The 20781-nt window shown below is 36.4% G+C and overlaps 1 pseudogene; it reads right to left on the bottom strand.

Moving 5' to 3' along the window:
- Positions 1–494: 494 nt before the first annotated feature.
- LOC116020175 lies at positions 495–5815 on the bottom strand (annotated as a pseudogene).
- Positions 5816–20781: the final 14966 nt, after the last annotated feature.

Here is a 20781-nt window from a genome sequence, read left to right as displayed (position 1 = left end):
GGGTGATGGAAGTAAAGGTCGGAGTGTGGTGGTGCAAAGTCTCGCCACTCCAAGGATGGAGATAAGAGTTAGACGCCACTTAGGATGGAAAGTACCAAGATAAGTCAAAATACTCCTCAAGAACTCAAGGAGAAGAAATTGCCAAAGCAATATTCTTGAATTTATTACTATCAAAATTGTCTGTCTAACACAAATAAAAGCAGGGCTATTTATACACTTTAGCTAGTCCTTACATCAGGGCATTTAAGTTCAAAAAGTGCTATTCTAATGCTAAACTAGCAAAAAGATGTAACTAGCCACAAGAATAGGATAACTAAGTCAAATAAGTTTATAAAAACTAAATTCTAATTGAATTTAGGATTTATAAGCTTAATTTGGACTTTACAAATTGAATAACATAAATACGGACCAAAATAATCTCAAACTTTTATTTGCATGAAAAAATACTCCAAGTGTTGATTTATAAGGTATAAACCCCCACTCGATTTTATTCTTCAAATTGTGTGAATCAGATGGACCACCTTCAACTCAACTCCATCTTCATATTTTTGATTAGCTTGACTTATTCCTTTAATAAGGCCACTCATAGCTTCATGAAATATCTGCACCTTTGCTCTCGTCATTGGACCCTCCAAGATCAAAGGACTATTTTCTTTGTCATCCTCATAGTTTTCCTCAACATCTCCTCCCCCCTTAGAAAGATTCGTCCACGAATCAATTTCGCTGGCAGGACAAGGAGATAAATCCGCAACATTAAAGGTAGAACTAATCCCATACCCATTTGGTAATTCTAATGTATAAGCATTGTTGTTGAGCCTAGTAAGCACACGAAACGGTCCATCGCCACGGGGTAGCAACTTAGATTTTCTTTGGGAAGGAAACCGCTCTTTCCGCATATGGACCCATACGAAGTCCCCTGGATTGAAAATCACCTCCTTCCTACCCTTGTTCACATACTTGGCCACCTGCTCATTTTTGTTAGCAATTTGTTTTCTCACTTTTTCATGCATTTTCTTTACCATGTCAGCTTTATTAGCTCCATCTAAATTGTGATACTCGTTCACTGGATATGGCATCAAATCAAGTGGAGTTAAGGGATTAAACCCATAAACCACCTCAAAAGGGGAAAAACCTGTAGTGGTGTGTATGTGCCTGTTATAGGCAAATTCAGCAATAGGCAGCAATTCTTCTCAACTTTTCAAATTCTTTTTAATTAAAACTCGAAGCAAAGTTCCTAGAGTTCTATTGACAACTTCAGTTTGCCCGTCAGTTTGCGGGTGACATGTAGTAGAAAACAACAACTTAGTACCAAGCTTACCCCAAAGAGTTTTCCAGAAATAGCTCAAAAATTTTACATCCCTGTCAGAAACAATGGTTTTAGGCATCCCATGCAAACGAACAATCTCTTTGAAAAATAATGTAGCAACATTGCTAGCATCATCAAATTTATGGCAAGGAATGAAATGTGCCATCTTTGAAAACCTATCAACAACCACAAAAATTGAATCATGGCCTTTTTTGGTTCTCGGTAGCCCTAAAACAAAGTCCATGGATAAATCAACCCAAGGATGTTCAGCGACAGGCAAAGGATGATATAACCCATGCGGTTGACTTGTAGACTTAGCCCGTTTGCAAATAATACATCTATCACACATTTTATTTACATCCTTTCTCATTTTTGGCCAAAAGAAGTGTTCACACAAAATATCCAAAGTTTTATGAATGCCATAATGGCCCATCAAACTTCCCCCATGGGCTTCTTTAATTAGAAGTTCTCGCATAGAACAACAAGGAATACACAATCTATTTTCTTTAAACAAAAAACCATCATGCACATAAAATTTCCCATGAGCTCCCTTTTGACATTCCCCATATAATCATTGAAAATCAGAATCAGTAGCATATAACTCCTTTAAATGCTCAAATCCTAAAAATCTAACATGCATAGTTGTCAACAAAGAATATCTACGAGACAAAGCATCAGCCACCACGTTATCTTTACGATGCTTGTATTGAATAACATATGGAAAAGATTCAATGTATTCAACCCATTTAGCATGGCACCTATTGAGTTTGCTTTGACCTTTAAGATACTTCAAAGATTCATGGTCAGTATGGATTACAAACTCTTTAGGCCTTAAGTAATGTTCCCAGTGTTCCAAGGCTCTAAAAAGAGCAAAGAACTCTTTGTCATATGTCGGGTAATTAAGAGTGGCCCCGTTCAGTTTTTCACTGAAATATGCAATAGGCTTGCCACCTTGCATTAGGACAGCTCCAATTCCAACTCCCGAAGCATCACAATGCAATTCAAAAGTTGCCTCAAAATTAGGCAAGGCAAGAACAGGTGCAGAGCTTAATTTTTATTTTAGTATTTTAAAAGCTAGCTCTTGTTTTTCACCCCATTGAAAATCAACAATTTTTTTAATCACCTCTGTTAGTGGTGCAGCAATGGTGCTAAAATCTTTCACAAATCGGCGATAAAAACTTGCTAAGCCATGAAAGCTACGCACCTCACTAACTGTCATTGGTGTTGGCCATTCACTAATAGCTTGGACTTTGGCACTATCTGCTTCAATTCCATTGGCACTAATAATAAAGCCAAGAAAATGAACATATGAGGTGCAAAACTCACATTTTTTTAAATTTGCGTATAATTTATTAGTTCTTAAAACAGAAAAAACATCATGCAAATGTTGAACATGCTTTTCAAAGCTTTTGCTGTATATTAGTATATCATCGAAATATACCACTACACTTTTTCCAATAAAATCTTTAAGCACATGGTTCATCAAACGCATGAACGTACTAGGTGCATTAGTGAGTCCAAATGGCATAACTAGGCATTCATATAGACCTTGTTTGGTCTTGAATGCAGTTTTCCATTCATCCCCCTCACGAATTCTAATTTGATGGTACCCAGACCTCAAATCAATTTTAGAAAATATGCATGAACCATGTAGCTCGTCTAACATGTCATCTAAACGAGGAATGGGAAAGCGGTACTTTACTGTGATCTTGTTTATAGCTCGGCAGTCCACGCACATCCTCCATGACCCATCCTTTTTGGGCACTAGCAATACTGGTACAGCACTAAGACTTAAGCTCTCCCTTATTTGTCCTTTTTCCATCAACTCATCCACTTGTTTTTGAATTTCTTTAGTTTCTTCGGGGTTGCATCTGTAAGCAGGTCTATTTGGAATAGGAGCCCCAGGTATTAAGTCTATTTGGTGCTCTATTCCTCTCATAGGAGGTAAGCCACCTGGAATCTCTTTTGGAAATACATCTTCAAAAACCTGCATCAAAGATGAAATAGCCTTGGGCAAATGCTCAAGGTTATCTAGTTGAGGCACAGACCCTTTGCAAAGCATAAGAAATATAGACTGTTTAGCATCAATAACTCTCTCAATTTCTTTTCTTTTGCAGAATATGTTTGTCTTTTTCCTTCTCTCTTTCTTTTGCTCACTTTCTTTCTTTTCATTTTTTTCATTTTTTTCATTGTTTTCTTTTTCCTCGTTTTCTTTTGTTTCTTTCTCATCATCATGAATTTGACTAGGAGTCAAAGGTACAAGAGTTACTTTCTTTCCTTCATGTACAAATGAATATCTATTACTAAAACCTTCAAGGATGGTTTTCTTATCGAATTGCCAAGGCCTCCCCAAGAGCACATGTGCAGCCTGCATGGGAATTACATCACATAAAATCTCATCGGTATACCTTCCAATGGAGAGCGGAACTAACACCTATTTGTCAACCTTGATTTCTCCATTTTTGTTTAGCCATTGTAGAGAGTATGGCATAGGGTGCTCAATTGTATTCAATCTTAGCTTTGTAACTAGCTCAGTACTAGCTACACTAGGACAACTGCCCCCGTAAATTATAAGCTTACACACTTTGTTATGAATGTGACATCTAGTGTGAAATATGTTTTCTCTTTGCTCTTCTTCACCTTTAGCTTGCAATTTTAACAATCTTCTCACCATCAGCATATCTCCTTCAGCAAGGCTTAGAATTTCATCTTCACTTCCACTAGGAACTTTAGATTCCTCCTCAGATTCTGGATCAGTCTCAAATTCCCCTAAATCAAGCAAAATAATATTTCTTTTGTTAGGACAATCTTTAGCTATGTGGCCTCTACCTTGGCATTTAAAACATTTGGTGTTGCTCGTACGGTTGGTAGCAATATCAACTTTGTCCTTGCCCTTGTTAATAGACTTGCTCGCTTCTCCTTTGGGCTTGAAGTCCCTTTTTCACTTCTTTACTTGACCTCCAGTTCTGAGCCCTTACTTTTTTTTTCTTAAGTTTCTTTTCTACTTGGATGGCCTTTTGAACCACCTCCTCGTAATCCAAGTAGTCACACATTTCAATTTCATCTTGGATGTCCCAATTCAACCCCTTGATAAACCTAGAAATAGTAGTTTCAGGATCTTCTGCAATTCCAAGCTTTGTCAAGAGTTTCTGCTCCTCATGGTCATACTCAGCTACAGACATTCTACCTTGTACAAGTTCTTGTAACTGTTGATGTAATTCTCGTTGGTATGAAGCAGGGACCCATTTCTTTCTCATCAGCACCTTCATTTCTCTCCAACTCCTTACCTCTCCATCCCCACTCCTTCTCCTAGTGAAGGCGGAGATATTCACCCCCTAAGTCTGACTGGATGGCTTTGATAGAACGGGAAAACCGACGTTCTACCATCACCCGAAAAGAATCAAAGATTTTATATATGTCTGATTTTAACCGTAATGGGTAAAACCAACAGTAGCGTGAAAAATCCTCTACAAAGAGTAAAAAATAACAAGACCCATAAGAAGAAATTACAGAAGACGGACCCCATATGTTCGTGTACGATAAATCTAGTACATTTTGACTAGTATTAGCAACCCTATCTAATGGAAAACGAGCTGATTTTCCTAGCTGGCATGCAGTACAAACTTTTAGATTGCTTGAGTTATTGGTTGACACGGGACAATTTTGCAAGACTCGACGAAGGACTTGACTGTGCGGATGGCATAGATGCTGATGCCACACGGTTGAAGAAGCTCTAGCTGACAGGAACACAAAATGTGACCGGTTTATTGGTAATTTGTATAAACCACCCGCCGTTGACCCTTTAAGAAGAACCGCCCGAGTGTTGCAGTTCTTCACAAGAAAACAATCATTATGGAACTCAAAAAATACATTGTTTTCATTAGTAAATTGATTAACTGATAGAAGGGGTAACGATAATTTCGAAACGTGTAATATGTTGGACATGGTTAATTGTTTAGATTGTGTTGGAATTACTGCATGGCCCACACGTGAGACTACCAAACCTCCGCCATTGCCGTCTTTGAGCACGTCGCCGCCAGTATATGCATCGGATTGGTCCATCATTTGCTGATCCGGGGTTGCGTGAGTCGAGGCTCCCGTGTCAGGGTACCAAGCCTCGGAGAGCTGTTGTGTGTCACCTGAAACAGCAATATTAGCACGGGGAGTCGGATTATCGTCGTATCGTTTATAACAATACAATGTCGTATGCCTTTGCGCTCTACAGATCTGGCACCGTGGAGATCTAGAACCAGATCCATTGTCACTACCGCTCCGTCCGCGCGCCAGGGAATTTCTCCCTCGTCCTCGCCAGTTTCTGCCGCGACCACCCGACGAGTGCCGACCGCCGGAAATGGAACTGCCTCGATCGCGACCCGCATACAGAGCCGTTGGAGGAGGCGACGTGGCCACCGTGAAATCCTCGGAGTGTATGAACTCTTGGTTTTGCAGATGATCTGCACGCTGGGATAGCGAAATAGGGACGCCGGTCACGGTAAGGGTGCTCGCCATGGATCGATACTCCGGCCGTAAACCACGTAGGACGTACAAAACTTGTTCGTCGGATGAAAGGGTCCTTGCCTAGGTATTCAGGCAACGCGACCACGACGAAGACGCTAGTGCGGTGGTGATGGAGTCTAGACCTCCCGCGAGGTATTCCGGCCGATGGCGAGATATATGGTTTCGGCGGTGAGGGAGGAGATCAGCAATGACAAGATTGACTGATCTTGTTGCACCCAGGCCGGATATGCTGGATTCGGCTACGGTGGTGACGCCGACGCAGCGGCCGTGGGCAGTTGAGGGGAAGGCGGAATGGTCGCCGGCGGACAGGGGTGCGATCCATCGAGAAATCCAAGCAGTCCTTGGCCCCGGAGGAATGGAACCAGTTGCATTCGCCAATATAGGTAATTTCTCGCTGTTAGCTTGATGGAGATGAAGTGGTGTGCCGCCGTGAAGGCGGTGGGGGTCACCGGCGGAGGGGCGGCAGTGGTGGCGACCGTGCCGTCGGTAGTGGGCGTGTTCATGGTGAGAGGCGAAGGAGACGTAGGGTAGCTTTCGGTTTGGAAAAAAAAGGAGAAAAGAGTGAAACGATACACCTAACGCTTCTGATACCAGATTGGATAAATGATTTTGAATTTCACAACAGATTACAGAGAGAGACAGTCCTTTTTATCATAGGCTTCTAAAGACTCTCCTATTCTACTGATTACAGTTAAACACTAAACCGTAACCACTAATACTAAAATATATAATAAAACAAATATAGAATACATATTAATGATATAACTCACACAATCGAAATCACTCGGGGCTCCTTGCTGGGATGAATGGTCCAGGGTCAGCTTGAATGGGAGTACTTTGTTTGCTCTAATACGTTTTAACCCTGCACCACTAGCCTTGCGATCAAAGTCTTCTCCGTCTGGGCAACGCGGGGTCGCTTAGATTTTTGCTCGCATAATGTTGTATACATATTCTTTTGTTTTGTGTTTGTATTTTCTTTCTTTTGCTTTTTTTCTTATCGTTTGCTTTTTCGCATTGGCGTTAGACCAAGGTACCTCAACCCTCAGCCCTTAGCGCACCCGTTCGATGCTAGGCAAGGTCCAACCTTGTACCCTCCTTTGGGTGTCAGTCGTTCTAAGTCGAGACCTTTCAGTCTTACACCTAGAGACCCTTCCATTCGACAATAGGCAAGGTCGGACCTTATATTGCCCCTAGGGTGTTTAGTCGTTTTAAGTTAAAACCTTTTGGCTTTTGAACTTAAAGACTTACTCGTTCAGCGATAGGCGAGGCCGGACCTCGTATCGTGATAAACACTATTTTTATACCTATTTATATTTGATTCTTATAATAAATTAGTTTTATTTATTTTACATTATATTTATTTTAAGTTTTATTTTATATTTTATACTAATATGATAATTATATGAATAATTAGACTTAATTACTAGTTTAACTATTAAAATTGTATTAACATTTTTTAGAGTGGACTTTTTGCTAATTCATTTTGAGCAAACCAAAGTTCTTTATTTATTTTATCAATGATCCCAAATTCATATTCCCTTTTTTTTATTGTAATTATGAATGTAAACAGCAGAATTCGAAAATGACGCGAACTGCTGCGGCAATGTGCGGCTCCTGCGAAGATTTTTGTCCGTGAATTGCTCCTAACCAAAGAACTCATCCACAAATTACTCTTGCGAGTGAACGGATGGAATTAAGCCTAACTTACTATAAATAGGGATGCATTTTGTCAGTAGAAGATATCAGTTTAGGAAAGAAATTTTATATACATTGTAAACACTTTCTACGATACGATGTACTGCTAAATTCTTATTTTTCCAATTCGAGGATTATGGAAGTTTGATTCTACAAGACCAGTAAGCTTTAGTTAGCCTAAATTGTTTTTTTGCACTTTATTATCTATATATCTTCTGTTTTATTCATATATATGAATTATTGCTTGGTTAATTGTTGCAAAAGGACCCATTGTTCAATTATAAAGTTATTAAATTGCTAGTTAGAACCTTGAATCCGTAATTGTTTGAGTGTTCTGATGTTGGTAGCAAATAGCACAATTTGATTATAACTAATTTTCAGTTTGTGTTATGAAGATATATAGTCTAGCTTAAATGAACCGAGCTTATGAGTTTGTTGGCTAGGATTGGTAGTCTTTCTAATTCGATTAATGTTGTTAGTAAATTAAATCCTAAGAGCTTGTTTAGGGTTGTTTATTAGCATTAAATCCTAAGAGCTTGTTTAGGGTTGTTTATTAGCTAGGGAAGTAGTCAAAGAGCTTGTCTTGATTACCGACGAAGTAAGGAAAGACAGGTTGTTAGAGCTTGTTAATAACCATAACCAATCTAGTAAAGAGTAAAGTTAGTTTGGCTTGCATATCAATATTTTTCTTGTTAGAATTAAACTGATATTATGCCTTGGGTTGGATACTAGTTGTCATTGACGTTTATTTGATAATTATTTGCTATTTGATATTATTATCTATTTTATTGTTACTATTTAATTTTATATTCTCATCTCATTATTTATTGAATCTATAAGTCTAACCAATCTCTGTGGGTACGACCTTACTCATCACTATTACAATTCATAAGAGTAAGTATTTATTATTTGTTGGTTTCGACACCCACCAAATTTTTGGCGCCGTTGCCGGGGATTGGTGTCGACTAGATTTATTTTTATGCCACGTTCTTCTCGTAAACTATTATGTCAACTCAAATATGATTGAATAACCCAGAGTTCTCCACATGACATATCCATCTTCTAATTAACATGATTTTATTATCTAAGAAATATAGATAATGCTATATACGGACGTATGGGTGGAAGTGCATGCATGCCTGGATGTCATCATGTTCTCCATTTCTAGAAGTTTTCTTCTTCTCTCAGGGTTGACCGCCACTTGAAAAATGCATCAAACAGAGCCTATGCTTCTAGGAACATCTCAATTCATATCCCAAAAGAGAAGTAACTGATACCAACCATTATTGATGTGACACATTATTTGCACGAGTAAATGAATGTGCAGAGAAGATGATTACCAACAATTTTCTATGGCATCGCAATTTTCTGCTATGGTCTTGCAGGTTATTGGTAACAGCCAATCTGCCATAGCCGGGTGACCTGAGGAATTGTGAGCACTCTATTTCTCTCATATGTAAACCTAGACCGAGACCATCCTCGTCGTTGGGATACGCGATGCTGCCACCTTAGTCACATTTTTTATATTCATCACTGGAAAGGGCAACAACTAGTTGGTATCAAAGGCTGGATGGCTAGATGATTTTAGATGGATATACCATGCATTATGCTATCCAGCTAACTCATAGCAACTAAAAGTTGTTAAAGAAATTAAAACAAATTAAGATAAGTGGGTGGGGCTGCAGCGAGGCAGTGACAGTGCCATACCGGCCAATTTAGAAATGCTTCGAGCCTTTGAGTTATGACGACGCGCGGTGGTCTATGGCCATCAAAGGATGCTCGTCAACTTTTGATGGCTTCCCGCTGGTTCCGTCGAGTTGCTGCGTGGTGTGGCGAGACTCTTCTGGCATGTGTTGAGGTCGAGAGTCAAAGCTTTAAGGAATTTAATCAACAGCTTCTTCGATCAAATCCACAAAGTTATCTCATGGATGCTGACGGCCAAAGATCCGCTTCTGAGTTGCCCGAATCGCATCGAAGAGAATTCGCGGAATGGGTCCAGGATGAACACTCTGGGCAGTCGTATTGCAGAGCTTTATGCATGAGGAAGGATGGAATGTTGATCCTTTTCTCCGATCACTGATTCTTCGACGTTTGATTCCTGGGCAATCTTAACGTGGCTTTATTTTTATCCTCGCAACAAATTTTCCGATTCTCAACTTTTCATAGAATTTGATCTCTCAAACAACGATTCTCCCTCATCCTCCTCGCAAAAATCTCCTAGCCGAATTAAACAGAATTTGCGAGAAACCGGCCGTCCATAGATGGATTATATTAATGAACCTAGCTTTTCACAGTCAAATGCACGCCGCCGCCGCCAATCTGATACGATTCATCTGTCCTCCTCCACTCCGAGGTTTCTCTACTACCTGGGTCGCTGAAATACGAGACCACGATGTTCCGAGCTAAGTGCATTCATTCTAGTACGAACGTCGGTGGATGAGGATTCCAACATAATGGCCGGAGTAAAGAGCGTTAATGAGCACTGCTTTGTTTATATGTACTCTGATCTGGATAGCCGAGCGAACGTAAGAGTTAATGTTCATACTCTATTGCTCTTATGTCATAGACCCAGACCAGGATCATCGATCGCACACCCCGGCGACGATCCTTCAGTGAACATCGAAATTCCATGCCGTCGTGACCAGCACTGCTTTTATTGTTGCGGGAATGAAGATTGATAGATGAAGTTGTGGTAAGAACTCTAAGCGATCGTCTTCATTGATGTCCGAGGTCGTACTTTGTTGAAAATCTCTTCATGATCGAAATTTGCCAACACATGCTTCTGATTAAGCATGCCTAGTGTAAATGCCCCTCCAAATTAAACCATTACCGACCAAGGTTTTCGTGTGAAATCGTCATGGATGGTCGATTTCGTTGGAGACGTTGTTTAGGAGCATGCTCGAGCTTGTATGTCGAGCTCTCAATGAAAGCACCAATGACAGATTTAATTACCCGGGGTATCCCGAATTAATAAACCCAATAAATCAAGGAAAGTATAAATGAATAATAGAATAAGCAAAGCTATAAGAAAAATATGTGATGTAGGTCTCGGAGACCACATGTTGTATTGATTCATAGTCGCAAAGGCTATTACAAAAGAAGTGTAATGCTATTACAGTAATTGCTTGGATAAAGTATGAAGAAGATGTCTTGTAATGCTAAAACAATGACCTTTTATACTATGAACTACCAACCAAATTAGGCTAAATTTGTGGAGGACCACAAGACCAAGTTCAAGTCCATGTGGTGGGCCACCAGACTAAGTCAAGGCCCATTATTCTGGGCCCGGAGACAGGTTCGGGAATCTTCTTGGTCTACTCAGATTATCTTCTTGGACCCCGAGCGATGTGCTCCTAGGCCCCCGGGTTCATATTATTGGACCATTTCTAATATATCCATCATTTGTGTTTAGGAAATTACAATTTACGTATGTTAAGTGTAGGGTGTTATGGTAATTTAAGTATCTATAGTACGTGAATTGAAATTTTGCATTTTAGTACATGGTGTTGTGCGTTTTAATAATGCTGTGGTGCGTTTTATTACGTATGTTAATACATTTAACTATGTTGTGGAATGATGTGTTTTAATCCATCCTCTGGTGCATTTTAATACGTAGAATGGTGTGTAACTTTGTTGTGGAATTGTGTGTTTTAATCCGTCTTCCGGTGCATTTTATTATGTAAAATGATGTGTATTTTAACACATATTTTCTAATAAGTGTAATATTCCATGTTTATAATCTGGGATGGGGATTTTCAATAAGTGGAATTGTGAATTTTAACACACGGTGTGGTGCATTTTAATACGTAGAATGGTGCATATTTTAACAAATGTTTTCTAATCTATATCTATATCTATATCTATATCTATATATCTATATAAAAATAGAAGTGTCTGAAAGAGTTTTCCCGCCCAAACTGAAGGGCATTTTTGTAATAATACAATTAATAAAAAATTAAGTCAATTAAATAAGTAATTAATAAAAAAATTAAATCTTTTAAATCAGCAATAGATAGAGTAAAGTAATTCTTATTTTGCTATCTACGACTGAAGTCAACCCAATCCGTAATTATTTAAAGAATTAAGGAATAGATTAAGGAATATTTATTTTTCGTAATTAATTGAATAGATTTAGGAATTATTATTTTAATATGTTATTTATGTGTCTGATTATTCATTTTTCTCTTTTGATTAGCTTATTTAGCTTCTCTCTTTCTCTCTTTCTCTCTTTGTTACTAAATAAAGTTACAAATATACATCATCTATAAATGTTGAAACCCTCTCAATGTTTTCTCTGCTCAACTCCTCACCCGTAAGTATGTATCTTCCTGCACTCTATCTTTTGAATTTGTATATGCACGTAAAGAAACAATGGATGATATAAGGCAACAAAAATTCGTATGGTGCAAATTCAATGATAATGCCGGTTGGTTTGGGTCACGATGAGGTAGCCTCGATCTCCTTTGCTTAATCTGTGCCGAGTCTATTGAGTTTTAAAGCCAGCAATTTCTAATTGTTACTGGGTATATGATATTCTAATATTTTAATATGATTTGGTTTTTAGGAGTTCCCCATTTGAAAGAGGGTGATGCTCGGCCGCAAGGAGGAGACCAAGATGGGCGCCACCAAATCGTAGGATGGGTCCTTGGTTGATTCTCTTGAATTGAAGAAGATTGCTCAGTCTCATAATCTGCTTCCTGAGTTTGAGGTATGTAGAAAAGTGTGTTGAGAAAGTTTTTGGGGTGTTTTCTAAATAGTTGTTAGACTTGATTGGGTTAGTGCGGTTTTTTATTCATCATATTTCTATTTCTTTTTATTAAAATGCATCTTATATTCATCATATTTCTATTTCTTTTTATTAAAATGCATCTTATTATTTATATACACATGAGCTGTTGTCCATTGTCACATTCTTGGTGACAATTTTTTTGTAACACCCCGACTCGGCTATATCGTACAACCGGAGTAGTTACCGCCACACCTAGGCTAAACCCGATCTTATTCAGATAGGATTCATTCTAGATGCACAGGCTAACTGACTAAAGATAAGGATCGTGTTTCTTATCGTCAAAATCTAACATACCCATTAAAAGAAGCAGCCTTTATAGCATCGAGAAGAGAGTGGCTAAACAAGCCACCAAAACAAAGGAGGGTTTAATAATAATACAACCCATCAAGAAAGTTTAGTGAGACCTGGCTAGACAACCATCAGAGTTAGCAAAAGATATATTTACACAAAACACTAACTGAACCCCCCCCTACTCTAGACTCTACCTAGTCTAGTGAGTGGTACACTGGGCCCGTATAGGTGCCCCAAACCACGTGCCAATCACCCTCAAACCACATGATATGGTCTAGAAACCGACAAGTGCTCATATGCATCATCCATTCGTCATGGTAATCCGGGGGACTCGAATCCCATGGGTACGGATAATGAACCACGGACTCTAGAGGACGGCTATCAGGAACGACCTCTATGGGATAGAACCCATGACTGGCCTGTAGGGCATCGAAGGGGCACAGAGGCTCGACGGGAGCAGGGGTCCACACAGGTACCTCTGACGAGACTGGAGCAGGAGTGGGGTCTGGAGTACAATTCAGCGTCGGCGGGTCAGGTGCATAGCCAGGGGCATAGGGATCTCCATCTAATAAGTACTGTGCATAATCATCATAATCATATATAGGGAACTCGAGCTCAGACGGATCTGAGTCCGGAGGGCTGCAAGAACCGGTACTAGATTGCATCTGATAAATGACACAACGAAGTGTAGTTAGCACGACGGCTAAGTAAGGGGATCCATGGTCACTCGAAAGTAAACAAAGGTTTTCGAAAACAACCATCAATAATAAATACAGTAAGATAAACATTACCCAACAATCGCAGTCTACCTGCAAGAAATCTAACAACAAACAATTTCACATTATGTCGGTAACTTCGGCACATAACACAGCCATTAATTCACACGTGGGGTACACAACACCCACACTACTGTTCAAGACACCCGACAGTTAGCTCTCACATAACCCAACCGTTAATTCAAACGTGGGGTACACAACACCCACTCGTTAATTCACACGTGGGGTACACAACACCCACTCGTTAATTCACATGTGGGGTACACAACACCCACTCGTTAATTCACACGTGGGGTACACAACACCCACCTTCCTGTCACACAACACTCAGTGAATAGACTTCGCTCTGCAGTATGAATTAATCATACAAAATCCTCACATGTTCGCTCAGCGAATAGACTTCGCTCTGCAGTATAGATTAATCGTACAGACCCCTCACCATTTCACTCAGCAAAGGAACTTCGCTCTGCAGTACCGATTAATCATACAGACTCCCTCACATTCATTAAGTATTATTACACGACTCCATAACCAATATACTTACTCAAGTATATTTCCCCAACCCACACACTTAGGTTAGTGTTAGTCATATCACAGAAATTCAAGTACAGGAGTCACAATAATGTTCAAAACATAATTATTTTCCACGTTAATATAATGCACAAAAATAATATTTGTCAAAATTGTTTCTAACCATTCTTTTTCAGAAAATTTCAGCTTGGCGCAGTCCGAAAGATTGAGCCGGTAAAAATAGTCCCCGAACTCTTTTTCACTTGAAAATTTTATGGTAGAACCCCAACTTATAGTACTTGATGTCCATAAAAAGTTTTGGTCGTTTTGATCCGCGAATAAACACAGAAAATTCCATTTTTGCCCTTGGCAGTGTGCTGTCCAGAATATTTTTCTCTCTGGACCAGTTTTGGAAACAAATTTGAAAACCATACTTATACTACTCCGATCATTATGAAATTTTATATGCGGGTTCTACACTTATAGAACTACATGTCTAAAAAAAATGGGATCAAAATACCTTACCGATTTTTCCCAGTAAATCTCGGAAGTTACTGCCAGAGACTATCCTTATTTCTTTTCACTATTTTCACAAGTATAAGCCTATATGGGCATAAATTCAACATATACATGCATAAATTAGCTATGAACATGTATACAAAAATTACCAAAAATCCAAAGTGTAGTTTCTTAGGCTAACTTGTAGATCCACGAACTTAACACATAATTTCCACGTAAAAATTCCTAGTCATATAATTTACTAGCATTTGTTCACCTCCAAGTGATTGAGCCAACTTAAGGGATTCCTTACCTCGATGGAAGATTTTAAAACCGAAGAAGTGCTAGATCTTTCCTTGGATTCAAAGTCCCCTACAACATCACCACAATAACAATATTTTTCATGCACTAAACATTAACACTTAAGTTCAAGCTTAAGTCTTAGGAGGGGTAGAATCCGAACAAAACCGAAGTTCTTACCTAGAGTAGAGTCCTTGGAGTTGAAGAATTGCCTAGGGTGTTCTTGGATCACAATAGAAGACTAAGATAATTTCCCTTCTTCCTTCCCTAAGTGTGTATTTCGAAAATGGAGTGGAAGAGTGAGAGAGATGATCATGTGATTAGTGTAGATTTAGTTCTTGAAGATCAAGTAACAAGTGCAACTAGGCCATACCTCATAAATGTCACATTTAATGCCCAATCTTAGTCTTAGGTTTGCCTTGCCACTTGTCATCACCCCATGGAGTCCTTAGAAGATCTCAAATCTAATTGGCCAGTTTATGCTTAAATCAGATGAATGTTCGGAGGATTATAACTTAATTCGGGAAAATTCTAATACCAAAATTATCCTAAAAATATTCCCGTCGCAAATCACCAAGTTTGGGAATTTTTTGGTATTCCGCTAAATATAGGTACAGAGTCCGTAACAACTTATCCCTTACAGTCCATTTGAAATTTTTCTTGAACTAACTAGAAATTCAGGCTTAATCGTATAATACTTAAAAATCCAAATTCTAGAAAATTCGAACTGAATCTATATCCTTAAAATTTTCTCGGTTCGTGACTGGTACGTAGTTCGCAGCTTATCGATAACTAATCCAAAAATTATTTCGAGCACCGAACAGTCTTTTCTTAAATGTTATAGCTTAAAAAAAATTTATACCGCTATTCTCGAACTTTAACCTTGTCGTAAAAACCGAGGGGTTACAGTCTTCCCTCCTTAAAATAGTTTCGTCCTCGAAACTGCTCCTTTCGTCATTCGATGGTTTCTACTTACCCTTTTCCTACCTAAAACGAATTTTCTAATATGCCTAATCTAAACACATATCTTAGCTAGGCACGAAAAAGGTTAGATCGATCCTACTAACCTGAATTAAATAATTCGGGATAACGTCCCCTCATATCGCTCTCTAATTCCCATGTAGCTTCGTCGGGACTGTGGTTCGACCATTGTACTTTGATCATTTTGACCGATTTTCTCCTCGTGTCTCGCGTCTTTGAGTCCAAAATTCGAATTGGTCTCTCCTCGTAGGTCAACGAATCGTCCATTTCGAGCTCCTCTGGTTCTAATATATGGGATTCGTCAGGTACATATCGCTTGAGTTGAGAAATATGGAACACGTTATGTACTTTATCAAGCTCAATCGGTAGGGCTAGTCGATAGGCTAGGTTTCCGACTTTTTCTAGAATTTCGTAAGGTCCTATATATCGAGGACTTAATTTTCCTTTCCTCCCAAACCTTTTTACTCCTTTAGTAGGTGAAACTTTCAGTAACACCTTCTCTCCAGCCTGATATTCCGTGAATTGTCGCTTCAAGTCGGCGTACGACTTTTGTCGATCCTGAGCGACTTTCATCCTTCTTTGAATTAATTTGATTGCCTCAATGGTCTCATGGAGGTACTGTGGTCCAAGTGTAACGACATCGCTCTTGTCGTTCCAGCACAGAGGACTTCGACACTTTCGCCCATATAATGCCTCGTAAGGTGCCATCTTAATACTCGCATGGTAGCTATTGTTATAGGAGAATTCTATTAGATCTAACTGTTCATCCCATGAACCTTGGAAATCGAGTACGCAACCTCTGAGCATATCTTCCAACGTTTGTATCGTTCGCTCCGTTTGACCATCGGTAGCGGGGTGAAAAGCCGTACTCAATTTGAGTTGAGTGCCCATTGCCGCTTGTAATGCTCCCCAAAAACGTGATAGAAACCGTGAGTCTCTATCTGAAACGATATCTCGCGCCACCCCGTGGTTAGCTATTGTTATCTTATACTATCTTTTATTATTATCAAATGCAGATGTAGAAAACTGTAGCTTTACTATTTCTTATGAAGAGATAGTTAAACTGGCAGATTAAGAAGACATAGTTTTATATCAAATCTGTATTTTTTAGTGTGTAATTGATATTTTTTTAAAAAGAAGTATTGTGTACTGCTTTCCTTATAAGTAAAACTAAATTTAATAATTTTCTATACTTTTTAACAATTGCCACCCTAACAACCTATTAGTCAATCAATCAATCAATAATAATAATAATAATAATAATAATAATAATAATAATAATAATAATAATAATAATAATAATCTTTATATATATAAAAACAAAATCCTCCAAAACGAAATCTTCCTTCCCGCCCAAAATATTGTACATTAAAACAATTAAAATAATAGAATAATATTAAAACAATATAATTCCTATACTACAATTCCAATACAATTCGTATAAACAATAGAATAATAATATTAAAACAATACAATTCATATACTACAATTCCAATACAATTCGTATAAAAAAATCTGCTATTAAAACACGAAATGCAATACTACAAAATGAAGTCTACTATTCTACAACACGAAATGCAATACTACAAAATGAAGTCTACTATTCTACAATTCCTATACTACAATTCTAATACAATTCGTCTACTACAATTCCTCTACAATTCCTATACTACAATCTATACTTCTATCTATACTATATATATAAACAAAAACCTCACTTTAAGCATCCCGCCCAAAAGAGTCTTACAATATTTTGGATGCGATTATTTCCTATTTTCCTATTCGTTGTACAATTCTACATTATAATTCCTATCATACTACAACTCTATCATAATAAGACTATCTATATATATATATAAACAAAATCCTATTTCCCGCCCAAATTATTGTACATTAAAAAAATTAAAACAATAAAATCTATACTATTAATAAAAACAATATCCTCAGCTGTAACTTCCCGCCCAAAACAGACCGATAGTATTATGGTTTGCGTAATATTGTAAAATATGGTAATACAATTCCTATCTCTAATACAATAGTAAATTAAAATAGAATTCCTAATAAAATATATATTCATCCCTACGTTCCTATTCGTAATACAATTCTAGACTTGAATTACTAATGGTAATAATTCAGTATATATATTTCATTGCAATGCAATCTATCTATACAATTAATAAAAACAATATCCTCAGTTTTAACTTCCCGCCCAAAACAGACCTATAATATTTTTGTGTGCGTAATAATATAAAATATGGTAATAGAATTCCTATCCCTAATACAATTGTAAATTAAAATAGAATAACTAATAAAATATATTCTTCCCTACGTTCCTATTCGTAATACAATTCTAGATTTGAATTACTAATTAATAATAATAATTCAGTATATATATTTCTTTGCAATGCAATCTATCTATACTATTAATAAAAACAATATCCTCAGTTTTAACTTCCTGCCCAAAACAGACCTATAATATTATGGTTTGCATTATATTGTAAAATATGGTAATACAATTCCTATCCCTAATACAATTGTAAATTAAAATAGAATTCCTAATAAAATATATTCTTTCCTACGTTCCTAATCGTAATACAATTCTAGACTTGAATTACTAATTAATGGTAGTAATTCAGTATATATATTTCTCTGCAATGCAATCTATACTATTAATAAAAACAAAATCCTCAGTTTTAACTTCCTGCCCAAAACAGACCTATAATATTATGGTTTGCATTATATTGTAAAATATGGTAATACAATTCCTATCCTTAATACAATTGTAAATTAAAATAGAATTCCTAATAAAATATATTCTTCGCTACGTTCATATTCGTAATACAATTCTAGACTAGAATTACTAATTAATGGTAGTAAGTCAGTATATATATTTTTCTACAATGCAATCTATACTATTAATAAAAACTATATCCTCAGTTGTAACTTCCCGCCCAAAACAGACTGATAGTATCATGGTTTGCGTAATATTGTAAAATATAGTAATACAATTCCTATCCCTAATACAATTGTAAATTAAAATAGAATTCCTAATAAAATATATTCTTCGCTACGTTCATATTCGTAATACAATTCTAGACTAGAATTACTAATTAATGGTAGTAAGTCAGTATATATATTTTTCTACAATGCAATCTATACTATTAATAAAAACTATATCCTCAGTTGTAACTTCCCGCCCAAAACAGACTGATAGTATCATGGTTTGCGTAATATTGTAAAATATAGTAATACAATTCCTATCCCTAATACAATTGTAAATTAAAATAGAATTCCTAATAAAATATATTCTTCTATACGTTCATATTCGTAATACAATTCTAGACTAGAATTACAAATGGTAATAATTCAGTATATATATTCCTCTGTAATGCAATCTATCTATACTATTAATAAAAACAATATCATCAGTTTTAACTTTCTGCCCAAAACAGACCTATAATATTATGGTGTGCGTAATATTGTAAAATATGATAATACAATTCCTATCCATAATACAATTGTAAATTAAAATAGAATTCCTAATAAAATATATATTCTTCCCTACGTTCCTATTCGTAATACAATTCTAGACTAGAATTACTAATGGTAATAATTCAGTATATATATTTCTCTGCAATGCAATCTATCTATACTATTAATAAAAACAATATCCTCAGTTTTAACTTCCCGCCCAAAACAGACATAATATTTTTGTGTGCGTAATATAGTAAAATATGGTAATACAATTCCTATCCCTAATACAATTGTAAATTAAAATAGAATTCCTAATTAAAATATATTCTTCCCTACGTTCCTATTCGTAATACAATTCTAGATTTGAATTACTAATTAATGGTAATAATTCAGTATATATATTTCTTTGCAATGCAATCTATCTATACTATTAATAAAAACAAAATCCTCAGTTTTAACTTCCTGCCCAAAACAGACCTATAATATTATGGTTTGAATTATATTGTAAAATATGGTAATACAATTCCTATCCCTAATACAATTGTAAATTAAAATAGAATTCCTAATAAAATATATTCTTCCCTACGTTCTTATTCGTAATACAATTATAGACTAGAATTACTAATTAATGGTAATAATTCAGTATATATATTTCTCTGCAATCCAATCTATACTATTAATAAAAACAATATCCTCAGTTTTAACTTTCTGCCCAAAAAAGACCTATAATATTATGGTTTGCGTAATATTGTAAAATATGGTAATACAATTCCTATCCCTAATACAATTGTAAATTAAAATAGAATTCCTAATAAAATATATATTCTTCTCTACGTTCATATTCCTAATACAATTCTAGACTAGAATTACTATTAATGGTAGTAAGTCAGTATATATATTTTTCTGCAATGCAATCTATACTATTAATAAAAACTATATTCTCAGTTGTAACTTCCCGCCCAAAACAGACTGATAGTATCATGGTTTGCGTAATATTGTAAAATATAGTAATACAATTCCTATCCCTAATACAATTGTAAATTAAAATAGAATTCCTAATAAAATATATTTTTCCCTACGTTCCTATTCGTAATACAATTCTAGACTAGAATTACTAATGGTAATAATTCAGTATATATATTTCTATGCAATGCAATCTATACTATTAATAAAAACTATATTCTCAGTTGTAACTTCCCGCCCAAAACAGACTGATAGTATCATGGTTTGCGTAATATTGTAAAATATAGTAATACAATTCCTATCCCTAATACAATTGTAAATTAAAATAGAATTCCTAATAAAATATATTTTTCCCTACGTTCCTATTCGTAATACAATTCTATATTTGAATTACTAATTAATGGTAGTAATTCAGTATATATATTTCTCTGCAATGCAATTTATACTATTAATAAAAACAAAATCCTCAGTTTTAACTTCCTGCCCAAAACAGACCTATAATATTATGGTTTGCATTATATTGTAAAATATGGTAATACAATTCCTATCCCTAATACAATTGTAAATTAAAATAGAATTCCTAATAAAATATATTTTTTCCTACGTTCCTATTCGTAATACAATTCTAGACTTGAATTACTAATTAATGGTAGTAATTCAGTATATATATTTCTCTGCAA

This window comes from Ipomoea triloba, chromosome 5 (assembly GCF_003576645.1).
Source record: "Ipomoea triloba cultivar NCNSP0323 chromosome 5, ASM357664v1".
Taxonomy (NCBI): domain Eukaryota; kingdom Viridiplantae; phylum Streptophyta; class Magnoliopsida; order Solanales; family Convolvulaceae; genus Ipomoea; species Ipomoea triloba.
This window is presented reverse-complemented; position numbering and strand designations above follow the sequence as displayed.